The following is a 10,466-nucleotide window of genomic DNA, read 5'->3' as shown; positions in this document are numbered from 1 at the left end:
TATTTTCTTTCCTTTTTTCCTTATAGGACTTATATTTTTAAAAATCATTTAAATTATTTTATTTCACTTTTGAAAACTTCAAATATCTAACTTTGGTTTGCTCTTTGTCCCTATCAGGGAGTGTGTTTACTTTCGAGTATGTGTTGATTTTTCTTGAGTGTGTATTCTATTCTATCCATTAAGCAACTTTTACTTACCTATCTTGTCTATTGTTTTTGTCTTTGATGACTCAAATCTCTGTTTAGAATTTTAGTCACTGTTAAACAAAAACTTTTATTTTCAAGTGTAGAATTTCCATTTGATTCTACTTGTTTATTTTTCATCAATTATAATTTTATCTCTAAGAATTAGTAAACTATGTCCAGTATTGTTGCTAGATCTAGCAATAGTAAACATTATGTCCTTTTGTTCTTTCAACATTATAAAATAGCTGTTTTGAAAATTTTGTAAAATAATCTGAGATAATATATTTGGTTATGTTTTCTTCAACATTACTGGCAGTATGTTATGCTCTATTAGTATTTCATCATATTTATAAAATATTTTCTATTTTAAAGAAAGTATATACTTGGAGATTCAGCTCATATTGCTGAATGTCATTGTTGCTATGCTTTTGTTTGTTTCTCTGTTAAATAATTGGTATTGGCAAACTCACAAGTTCTCATTCATCAGTGGGGTAAGGCAACAGCAGCTCCTGACTCTGTTTAATGGATTGGTCATTTTACGCTGAAGATTGATTAAGCAAAAAATTTAACTATTCTTATAAAGCTTAGATATCAGTTTATGATTTGAAAGACTAGGTGTCTAACCACCTCTATTCAGTATTTTGTGTAATAACTGTTGATATAGCAATAAAAGGTAGGATAAATGCTTCGAATGTTTTACTCTCTGTTTTGTCAGATTTTCTGTAGGAACCTTAAAATTCTCCTGTTTCTATGGATAGCACAACAACAATCAGGAGTAGGAGGTGATTCTTGCCTTCTTTTTACTCCTGTTCAGTGGTTGATCTTCTCGGAAACTGTCTCAAGTTTGGCTGTCATATCGGCCACAGGCAGTCTTTGTCCATGCATCTGGGGATAGTTCCAGGCATCATCCATGCTGATGTAAACATGATCTCATCATACATATATTAAACTTTTGTACAAGGTACATATTTAACTGTTTACAAAAATATCTCTATGTAAGTTTAATTTAGCATATTGAAATTCTCTTTATGAAAATGTACATAATACAGGAAATAATACTTTATGTGTTTTAATTAAATGGTTCCTTTGATGCAATAAAAATAGTGAAGAAAGAAAAAATGATAGTTTAAACAATGGAGTTATTCACAAGTAAAACTATTAAGGAAGGTAAGAGAGGATAATACATTAAAACAAAAATGTTGCTGAAAGATGGATCAATTTAATTTTATGTGTTCATTGGTGCTTTACATTGCTAAAAGTACCTAATTCCTTCACTTTAAATTAATCATAAATTTAATATTGCTAGCTTGACCTGACATAAACATATTATTATTTCGAATACAGATATAGAATCGAAAAGGAAAACCATCAAATACTGTGTCCTGTAATGCAAAGTGTCCTGCCATATGACAGATGACAAGGTGGGTAGTCTCAAAGATACCACGTGTTTTTATCAGACTTGAACCCACAATGAAACTGAATCCAGAAATTGTTACTTAGTTAGGAATAAGTAAATTTAATGAACCCCGGGATGACAATATGATTAATTTATTGTTTAGAAACTAAGAAGAATATCAACTTAGCTTTATGGATACTTCTTATAGATGATGCTGGATGAGTCATGGTTAGGGCTTATAGTCAGTGCACTGCAACTAAGAATTCTAACATCTGTAGAAATAAATACAGTGAAAATGATAAGCACGCTTTAGCTGAAGCCTTTGACCAGGCTGAATTTTCATTTCTTCCCCCTTCTTTTGTTGGAAGCACTTGTCCTCAGCTGATTCAAGCTTCTGCATGAAAGTGTCTGACCTGCAAGGATTACAAATAGAACTTTGGGCCTAGTTTTGGAGTGCCAAATTGAGTCCCCACTCAAGATGCTTATGTATTTGCCATAATGCAAAGACCATTTCCTTGTTTATAGATGATCATATTTCCTGCTGTGTCCTCAAATGGCTTAAAGAGCAATGTGTCTCTCATGAGAGTCTTATAAAGACACTAATCACAATTAGGAATTGTGTCCTAACAACTAAGAACAACAATTCCCAGTACTGTGACATCTCAGGACTTAGGAGGAGAGATGACAATCTTCCCATTTTCTTTATGGGTTACTTCTTTGCTAATAGTTCAGACTGTGCTGTTGGTAAAAAATTACCTTGGACCACAAGAAAGAATTTATATTCCACATTTAGGTTCAGAGGGCATAGTTGAAATGCTATTACAAACTAAGAAGATGTTCCTATATGTAGATAATACATCGATTATACAAAATCCTACATGTGTCTATATCCATATTTGTCATTAGAGAGAACTATTTTTTCTTAGACTAAAGATTATATGAATCCAAAACAGACCTAGCAACATTTGAAGAAATCTTTAGGTCTGTCTTCTCATAAAGAGGAAATAGGTCTGATAATGACATTCATGCTATTCCGTCTAATAAAGCATGTGTCTGTACATTAGTTGATTTTGAATTTTATTCTTTTGTTTACAAGTTGAACAATCTTAACCAAAACTGAATTTTAGAGATGGGATTATATGGATGGACAATTTAAATTGTTTTAAGAGATAATTTCTTTAAACCCTAAGAGAAAAAATGTCTCTGGTAAATAGAACAGTGATCACTCTTTAGAGGATGAAGAAGCACTGTGTTGATTTTATAATCATGTAATCATAAAAGTGTCTCAGGACTTATCTTGAAGGAATGTTAAACTGGGACCTTAAAATAAGAGAGAAAATTATAAGGGCTTCTGGGATTCAATTTTCCTGGAGGTACAAAAAAACACTTTATTTAAAATCATTGGCCGGTTGTGGTGGCGCACGCCGGTAGGATTTGCTGAAGGAGGCAGAGGCAGGAGGATCTCGAGTTCGAGGCCAGCCTGAGCTACACATTTTGGTTGGGGATTTAGCTCAGTGGTAGAGCGCTTGCCTAGCATGCGCAAGGCCCTGGGTTCGGTCCCCAGCTCCGGAAAAAAAAAAAAGAAAAAAATGTGTAAAAAAATCATTGTGGGTTTCAACTCAGAGTTAGTTTTTAGGGTTAATATCTTAACAATGTGTGTACTATGTGTTTCACTGTTTGAACTGCTCTAGATTTCTCTAAATATGGAGATGAACAAGATTCATGAAAAAATGGATATTATTCCTCAATGGGCAAAGAGACACCTTGTTGGTATTGTTGTTCTTATGTCTGTCCAAGCAGAGCAGTTGGCCATCCACTTGTCTTCATAGCTTGATGCTTGATCTAGTGCTTTAAGCTATTTAAGCACATCAAATAAAATCAAATAAATCAAATAAATTCCAATCCAGGGAGCAGAGTGCAGGAGGAGAAGACAGATTTATATTCTACCATGTCATGCAGTGTGGGAGGAGAAGGTGACCACAGACCTACTCTATGACTTATGGCACAGAGGGGTCATAAACACAGAGAGCCCCATCTATAGCATGCAAGGAGGTAGAAGGTAGAGACCTGAAAACCAACTTGCCACCCATAAACCCACCTTCAGCCTCAGAGCACAGGCATATTGTGGACACCTACTTGCTGCCATGCTGTGCAATGTGAACTGAGGATGTCCCACAGGGACCCATTGGTCAAGGGCTAGCCTGCAGCTGACGATACCACAGTTTGTAAGTATCTGGTATGAGGATGGGAGAGAAAGAGAAATGAAACAGGTTGAAGAGGTATGAAACTGGAGACCAGTGGGAGGAGATAAGTAGCCTGTTATGAGTGGCCACCCCCAACTCCTGGGCTATGGAAAGACACCAGCTACGACTAAGGGCCTTGTTTGGATCCATGGCTATGCAGTGGTAGTGAATGTTATCAAAGACTGTGGCCTGTATTAACAGCAGAGAAAATGTAGATGTCCCTGCTCAGATCAGCTTCCAGAGACTACATGGATGTGCAGGGTCTGTTCAGAACAAGTTTGGCTTCTTCACCAGCTACATTGCTCTAAAGAGTGCAGCAGAATTGACCTAATGATGAGGGCACAGGTGAGCCAATCTAAGGGCACAGCATAGGAGAGCTCACCCGACACTCATCTTCCTACCGTGAGATGGCATGGTTGTAGGGGTGATCATTGTTCCATTTGAAGACAAATAAGTTAGCACCAGGGTCATGAGAAGAGATGAGCTGTCTTTGCCCCTCACTAGATGCAGCATCCCTGTTAGATATCCTGTATCATGTAGGACTAGTCCAGGTCTAGAAGGTCCAGGTGAGCCAGCCCAAAGTTGTGAGTAAAAGAGAGCTGGCCCTGGCATTCATCTTGTGGGAAATGGCCTGTAGACAGATAAATACACTCAAACTTCTTACCCCTCACTGCCAAAGTTAGTCAGGAGCTGGAACCCAGGGCATGAATGCAGGAAAGATGACCTTGCCTCTCTGGATAATGCTATTGGGTGGCCTTGCCAGAGCCGTGCAGGATGAGAACTCAACCTTATGGAACCAACAAGGGAGAGACCTGAGCACCGACCAATTTAGCTGCCACCCAGGATTCAGAGTTTGCCAACTCCAACTACTTTCCAAGTAGTTTGGACATGTTGAAAGTTGAAAGGTAAGTCTTACAGTTCCAGAGCTTCAGGATCTCCATGACACAGGGCAACAAAAGGATAACTGGGAGGAATTCTGGTGATGATCCAATACTGATAGTGTCACAGAAGACAGGGACCTCAAAACAGATCAATATCTCAATGCAATGGACATTTCCAAGTGAAAATGTGTGGATAGAGGGTTATGCTGTGGGACACACTGTGATATACTAAAACTTCTATGGTGTGATATATTTCTATGCTTTAATGTGTGTGTTTGTGTGTTTGTGTGTGTGTGTGTGTGTGTGTGTGTGTGTGTGTGTGTGTGTTTGTGTGTGTTTGCAGATGTCATTTTGGGAGAGGGGGAACATTGGTGGAGAAAAGAACCAATATGAAGGGAAGGAGAGATAACTGGGACCAGGGTGCATGATGTGAAAGTAACAAAGTATCAATTAAAAGTATAAAAAATACATAAGCGAAAATCATTAAAAAGAGAACAATAACATTTGTTTAGTATTCAAAGGTCTGATTAACTTTATATGAATTTCCAAGTCTGAATCTTCCCTATTGACTTAGAAGTAGGTACTTAGTTCAAGAAGTAATAAATAGTATTAGATGTAATGCATAAGCTAACTGAAAAATGCAGAGAAATCATTAAAAGCGACAATGTAAAGGTACACATTTGAAAATGTCACTATAGTATAAATGAAAAAATTATATTAAGTAAATTATACTTATTTGTGTTTGCTCATCATAAATAATTAAAATATTGTCCTTTATTTTTTTAGTTTTTCATAATTTATTTCCTACTTTCACAAAATAAAATGCTATTCATTATTTTATAAAAACAGGGTTGGGGATTTAGCTCAGTGGTAGAGCGCTTGCCTAGGAAGCACAAGGCCCTGGGTTCGGTCCCCAGCTCCGAAAAAAAAAAAAAAAAAAAAAAAAGAACAAAAAAAAACAATCATGAGTTTCTTTTAGGCTTGGAAAATTAAGGTTTTGATGCTTATGTATATTTTAAAGTTCGTATGTCTCACAGTCATTTAGAATAAATATTAGTTTTGTTGTTATGATATTTTATAGTTGCTGACTAAGGAACAGAGTTAAAATAATGTGGGTACACTTAGCCAATGGTAATATTCATGTGATGAGAATGATTCAGATAATACAGATGGCACACTATTACCTCTCAGTCGCAGGAATAATACAGTCAACCTCTGTTGTTTAGTCAAGCCTTCAGATGCATTACAACTCTTTCACATGTTTCTATCTCATTACTATAAGCTATAAGAGAGTGACAGTGGCTCTTGTTTCATGAAACCAGTTAGTGCTTGATATTCTACAATAATGAAAATATAAACATGAAGATTAGTCTCATCAGACATACCTTGTCTTACTTGTGGATTCATGTTTCCATGGTCTGTGGTAGCTTTGCAAAGAAGAATGTGTCCTCATCCTCATCCTCACCTACAGAAATTATTTGTATTAGATATCCAATTACAAAAATCACTTAAATAATAGCAATCACTTCGTGAAATTAAACTATGCTTATTGATTTTCACAGACATGTGAAGCGAGTATCAGTCTAAATTAAGACATTCAGTGACTAATATCTATAAGAAATTCAGTGATAAATTTTGGGATTCCTGTTTAAAAGATGAAACCATGTGAACTTTGAACATATACGCCTTCATTCTCATACACTGTAAAGTAAAATAACTGAAACATGAACATACTGAACACTATTTCGTACTTTAATTCCAATATTTTCATTAGAAAGAGAAGTTTCTTGAAAGTTAAAACTTGTCTGTCAGTGTCTCCTATTTCCTCGAAGATAAATGAAAATTTTAATTAAATATCTAATTCCAACATGACACCACAGCTTATTTTAGATCAACTAGCAATTTTCTTGAAAGTTCAAGATTAGTTTTTTTAATTTATCAGCTTCAATTTTTGAAATGGAAAATTATAGTGAAATTAATTTATCAAAGTTGACCTAGAATTTTTTAAATATTTTAGAGACACTATAGTATATGCCCAGGCAGGAATTAGACATATTCACTGTAACTTCTGAAATTTAACGAAGTACTTTCATGTCTTATCACCAGAAATTATTATTCTCAACCTACGTTAAGGATAAAATAGCTTGTATCAACACAACAACTATGAAAATCTATATTCTCACTCAATGTGATCATTAAAATATCTATGGTTTTAGATAAAGTGGGAATTACTGTAGACTACAGCAAAGTTTTGCATATGAAAATCTTAGCCTAGAAAAAAAATAGCCATTAAATTTGTGTCAACCAATATTTGAATAGTGGCAGAAGAGGGAAGTTGAAATTGATGTAAATAAGACACAATAGATATTAGTAATTCATTCTTTCTGTATTAATGATTAGAGTATGACTGTTGTTTTGCAAATAATCTAGTTTTTAATCATTATTCTTGCATATACATTTGTGCCTAATTAATCAATGTAAATATATATTAATAAAATATTTTACTCAGGAAATTCAGTGCTTTGAACAATAAACCGCATCCTCTATTTTACTCCATATGTAGTGAGGCCAGGAAGAGCTTTATAGGTCAGCAATGTAAAGATATCATATACAGTGCCCCAGTTTTTATACTTTTGTGCTATTTTTATTATTCTATTGCTGCCAGTAACTCCACCCACAATTTTTCATAAATATATCATGACATTTTTCTAAGAATCAAGTCAACATCACCTCCTACAAAATGTTTGACTGTGAATCGATTTAAATGTTTTACTTCATTGTGTGCTTCCAGAATAACAATGCATTTCAGAGACACTCTGAGTGTTTATTGCATGTTCAGCACTGTATGTTTATAAATGTTCAATAAATTCAATATATATTTCACCAATGGGAAAATGAATATACCTACTTTGGAAAGAATAAGAAATGACCATGGTTTGCTTTCTGTAAACTCACATGTGGATGTCTAGGAAGTGAGGAAAATGAACTCAGGGTGGAATAAAGGGGAGATTCGCCTTAAGTAGAGGGACGTGTGAAGAAGAGGGAACCAGCCATGTTTATGGGATGATGATGATAGTGGTTCTCTAGACTTCTTCAATGAACAGATGACTGAAAGTACAAAATAATTTTGTTAATTTTCTGTTTTCTTGTTATTTACTGTGTTTAAATCAGAACAGAGTTTAGTATTGGTAAAAATTATATTGATACAGTGCTGAAATTAACACCCGGCACATCTGATGCATAGGGAACTTTTATTCCATAGCGCATATGGAATAAAAGAGTAAAAGTAAGCATAATCCTATCCTTTGTGCTTCACTGGGCTGTGGAAATGGCTCTAAGTTTGGACATACAAATGTTTAAGCTAAGGTTCTGGGACACTTGTTTATAAACTAATTAATATACTTTGAGGTAAAGATAGCTCTATTTCTGACTTGCACTTATCTACCACAATTTCTTAGAACACTTGGCACAACATAAAATGCATGCATAGTGGTTTCTTATGAAGAGAAGGAGAACCATCCCTAGAGATGTGTGCATCCTTGTACTTGAAATCATCTGGTATATTATATGACAGTGAGGAGTGGACGTAGGGGATATAGTGGAGATTTATAGTCAGTTAGATTACAATGTAGTATTTGGGGATACCTGTTAGGTGATACAAATCTTAAAAATAAAATATAAATGTGGAAAAGGATGACAGGAGTATCCATATACAGTGATTTAGAAGAGCCTTTCCACCAGTTCCTAGTGTTAAAGATAGAAGAAGGCAGTTGCTAATATGTGTTAAAAGTCTTTTGGAGCAATGTAAAGGAGGGAAATAAGCCAGCCGAATATTTTTTTTATTAACTTGAGTATTTCTTTCTTTTTTTTTTTTATTAACTTGAGTATTTCTTATATACATTTCAAGTGTTATTCCCTTTCCCGGTTTCCGGGCAAACATCCCCCTCCCCCCTCCCCTTCCTTATGGGTGTTCCCCTCCCAGCCCTCCCCCCATTGCCGCCCTCCCCCCATAGACTAGTTCACTGGGGGTTCAGTCTTAGCAGGACCCAGGGCTTCCCCTTCCACTGGTGCTCTTACTAGGATATTCATTGCTACCTATGGGGTCAGAGTCCAGGGTCAGTCCATGTATAGTCTTTAGGTAGTGGCTTAGTCCCTGGAAGCTCTGGTTGCTTGACATTGTTGTACGTTTGGGGTCTCGAGCCCCTTCAAGCTCTTCCAGTTCTTTCTCTGATTCCTTCAACGGGGGACCTATTCTCAGTTCAGTGGTTTGCTGCTGGCATTCACCTCTGTATTTGCTGTATTCTGGCTGTGTCTCTCAGGAGCGATCTACATCCGGCTCCTGTCGGTCTGCACTTCTTTGCTTCATCCATCTTGTCTAATAGGGTGGCTGTATATGTATGGGCCACATGTGGGGCAGGCTCTGAATGGGTGTTCCTTCAGTCTCTGTTTTAATCTTTGCCTCTCTCTTCCCTGCCAAGGGTATTCTTTTTCCTCATTTAAAGGAGTGAAGCATTCACATTTTGATCATCCGTCTTGAGTTTCGTTTGTTCTAGGGATCTAGGGTAATTCAAGCATTTGGGCTAATAGCCACTTATCAATGAGTGCATACCATGTATGTCTTTCTGTGATTGGGTTAGCTCACTCAGGATGATATTTTCCAGTTCCAACCATTTGCCTACGAATTTCATAAACTCGTTGTTTTTGATAGCGGAGTAATATTCCATTGTGTAGATGTACCACATTTTCTGTATCCATTCCTCTGTTGAAGGGCATCTGGGTTCTTTCCATTTTCTGGCTATTATAAATAAGGCTGCGATGAACATAGTGGAGCACGTGTCTCTTTTATATGTTGAAGCATCTTTTGGGTATATGCCCAAGAGAGGTATAGCTGGATCCTCAGGCAGTTCAATGTCCAATTTTCTGAGGAATCTCCAGACTGATTTCCAGAATGGTTTTACCAGTCTGCAATCCCACCAACAATGGAGGAGTGTTCCTCTTTCTCCACATCCTCGCCAGCATCTGCTGTCACCTGAGTTTTTGATCTTAGCCATTCTCACTGGTGTGAGGTGAAATCTCAGGGTTGTTTTGATTTGCATTTCCCTTATGACTAAAGATGTTGAACATTTCTTTAGGTGTTTCTCAGCCATTCGGCATTCCTCTGCTGTGAATTCTTTGTTTAGCTCTGAACCCCATTTTTTAATAGGGTTATTTGTTTCCCTGCGGTCTAACTTCTTGAGTTCTTTGTATATTTTGGATATAAGGCCTCTATCTGTTGTAGGATTGGTAAAGATCTTTTCCCAATCTGTTGGTTGCCGTTTTGTCCTAACAACAGTGTCCTTTGCCTTACAGAAGCTTTGCAGTTTTATGAGATCCCATTTGTCGATTCTTGATCTTAGAGCATAAGCCATTGGTGTTTTGTTCAGGAAATTTTTTCCAGTGCCCATGTGTTCCAGATGCTTCCCTAGTTTTTCTTCTATTAGTTTGAGTGTGTCTGGTTTGATGTGGAGGTCCTTGATCCACTTGGACTTAAGCTTTGTACAGGGTGATAAGGATGGATCGATCTGTATTCTTCTACATGTTGCCCTCCAGTTGAACCAGCACCATTTGCTGAAAATGCTATCTTTTTTCCATTGGATGGTTTTGGCTCCTTTGTCAAAAATCAAGTGACCATAGGTGTGTGTGTTCATTTCTGGGTCTTCAATTCTATTCCATTGGTCTATCTGTCTGTCTCTGTACCAATACCATGCAGTTTTTATCACTA

The sequence above is a fragment of the Rattus norvegicus genome, chromosome 14 (assembly GCF_036323735.1).
Source record: "Rattus norvegicus strain BN/NHsdMcwi chromosome 14, GRCr8, whole genome shotgun sequence".
Taxonomy (NCBI): domain Eukaryota; kingdom Metazoa; phylum Chordata; class Mammalia; order Rodentia; family Muridae; genus Rattus; species Rattus norvegicus.
The sequence above is the reverse complement of the archived record's forward strand: the minus strand, read 5'-3'. Positions refer to the sequence as shown.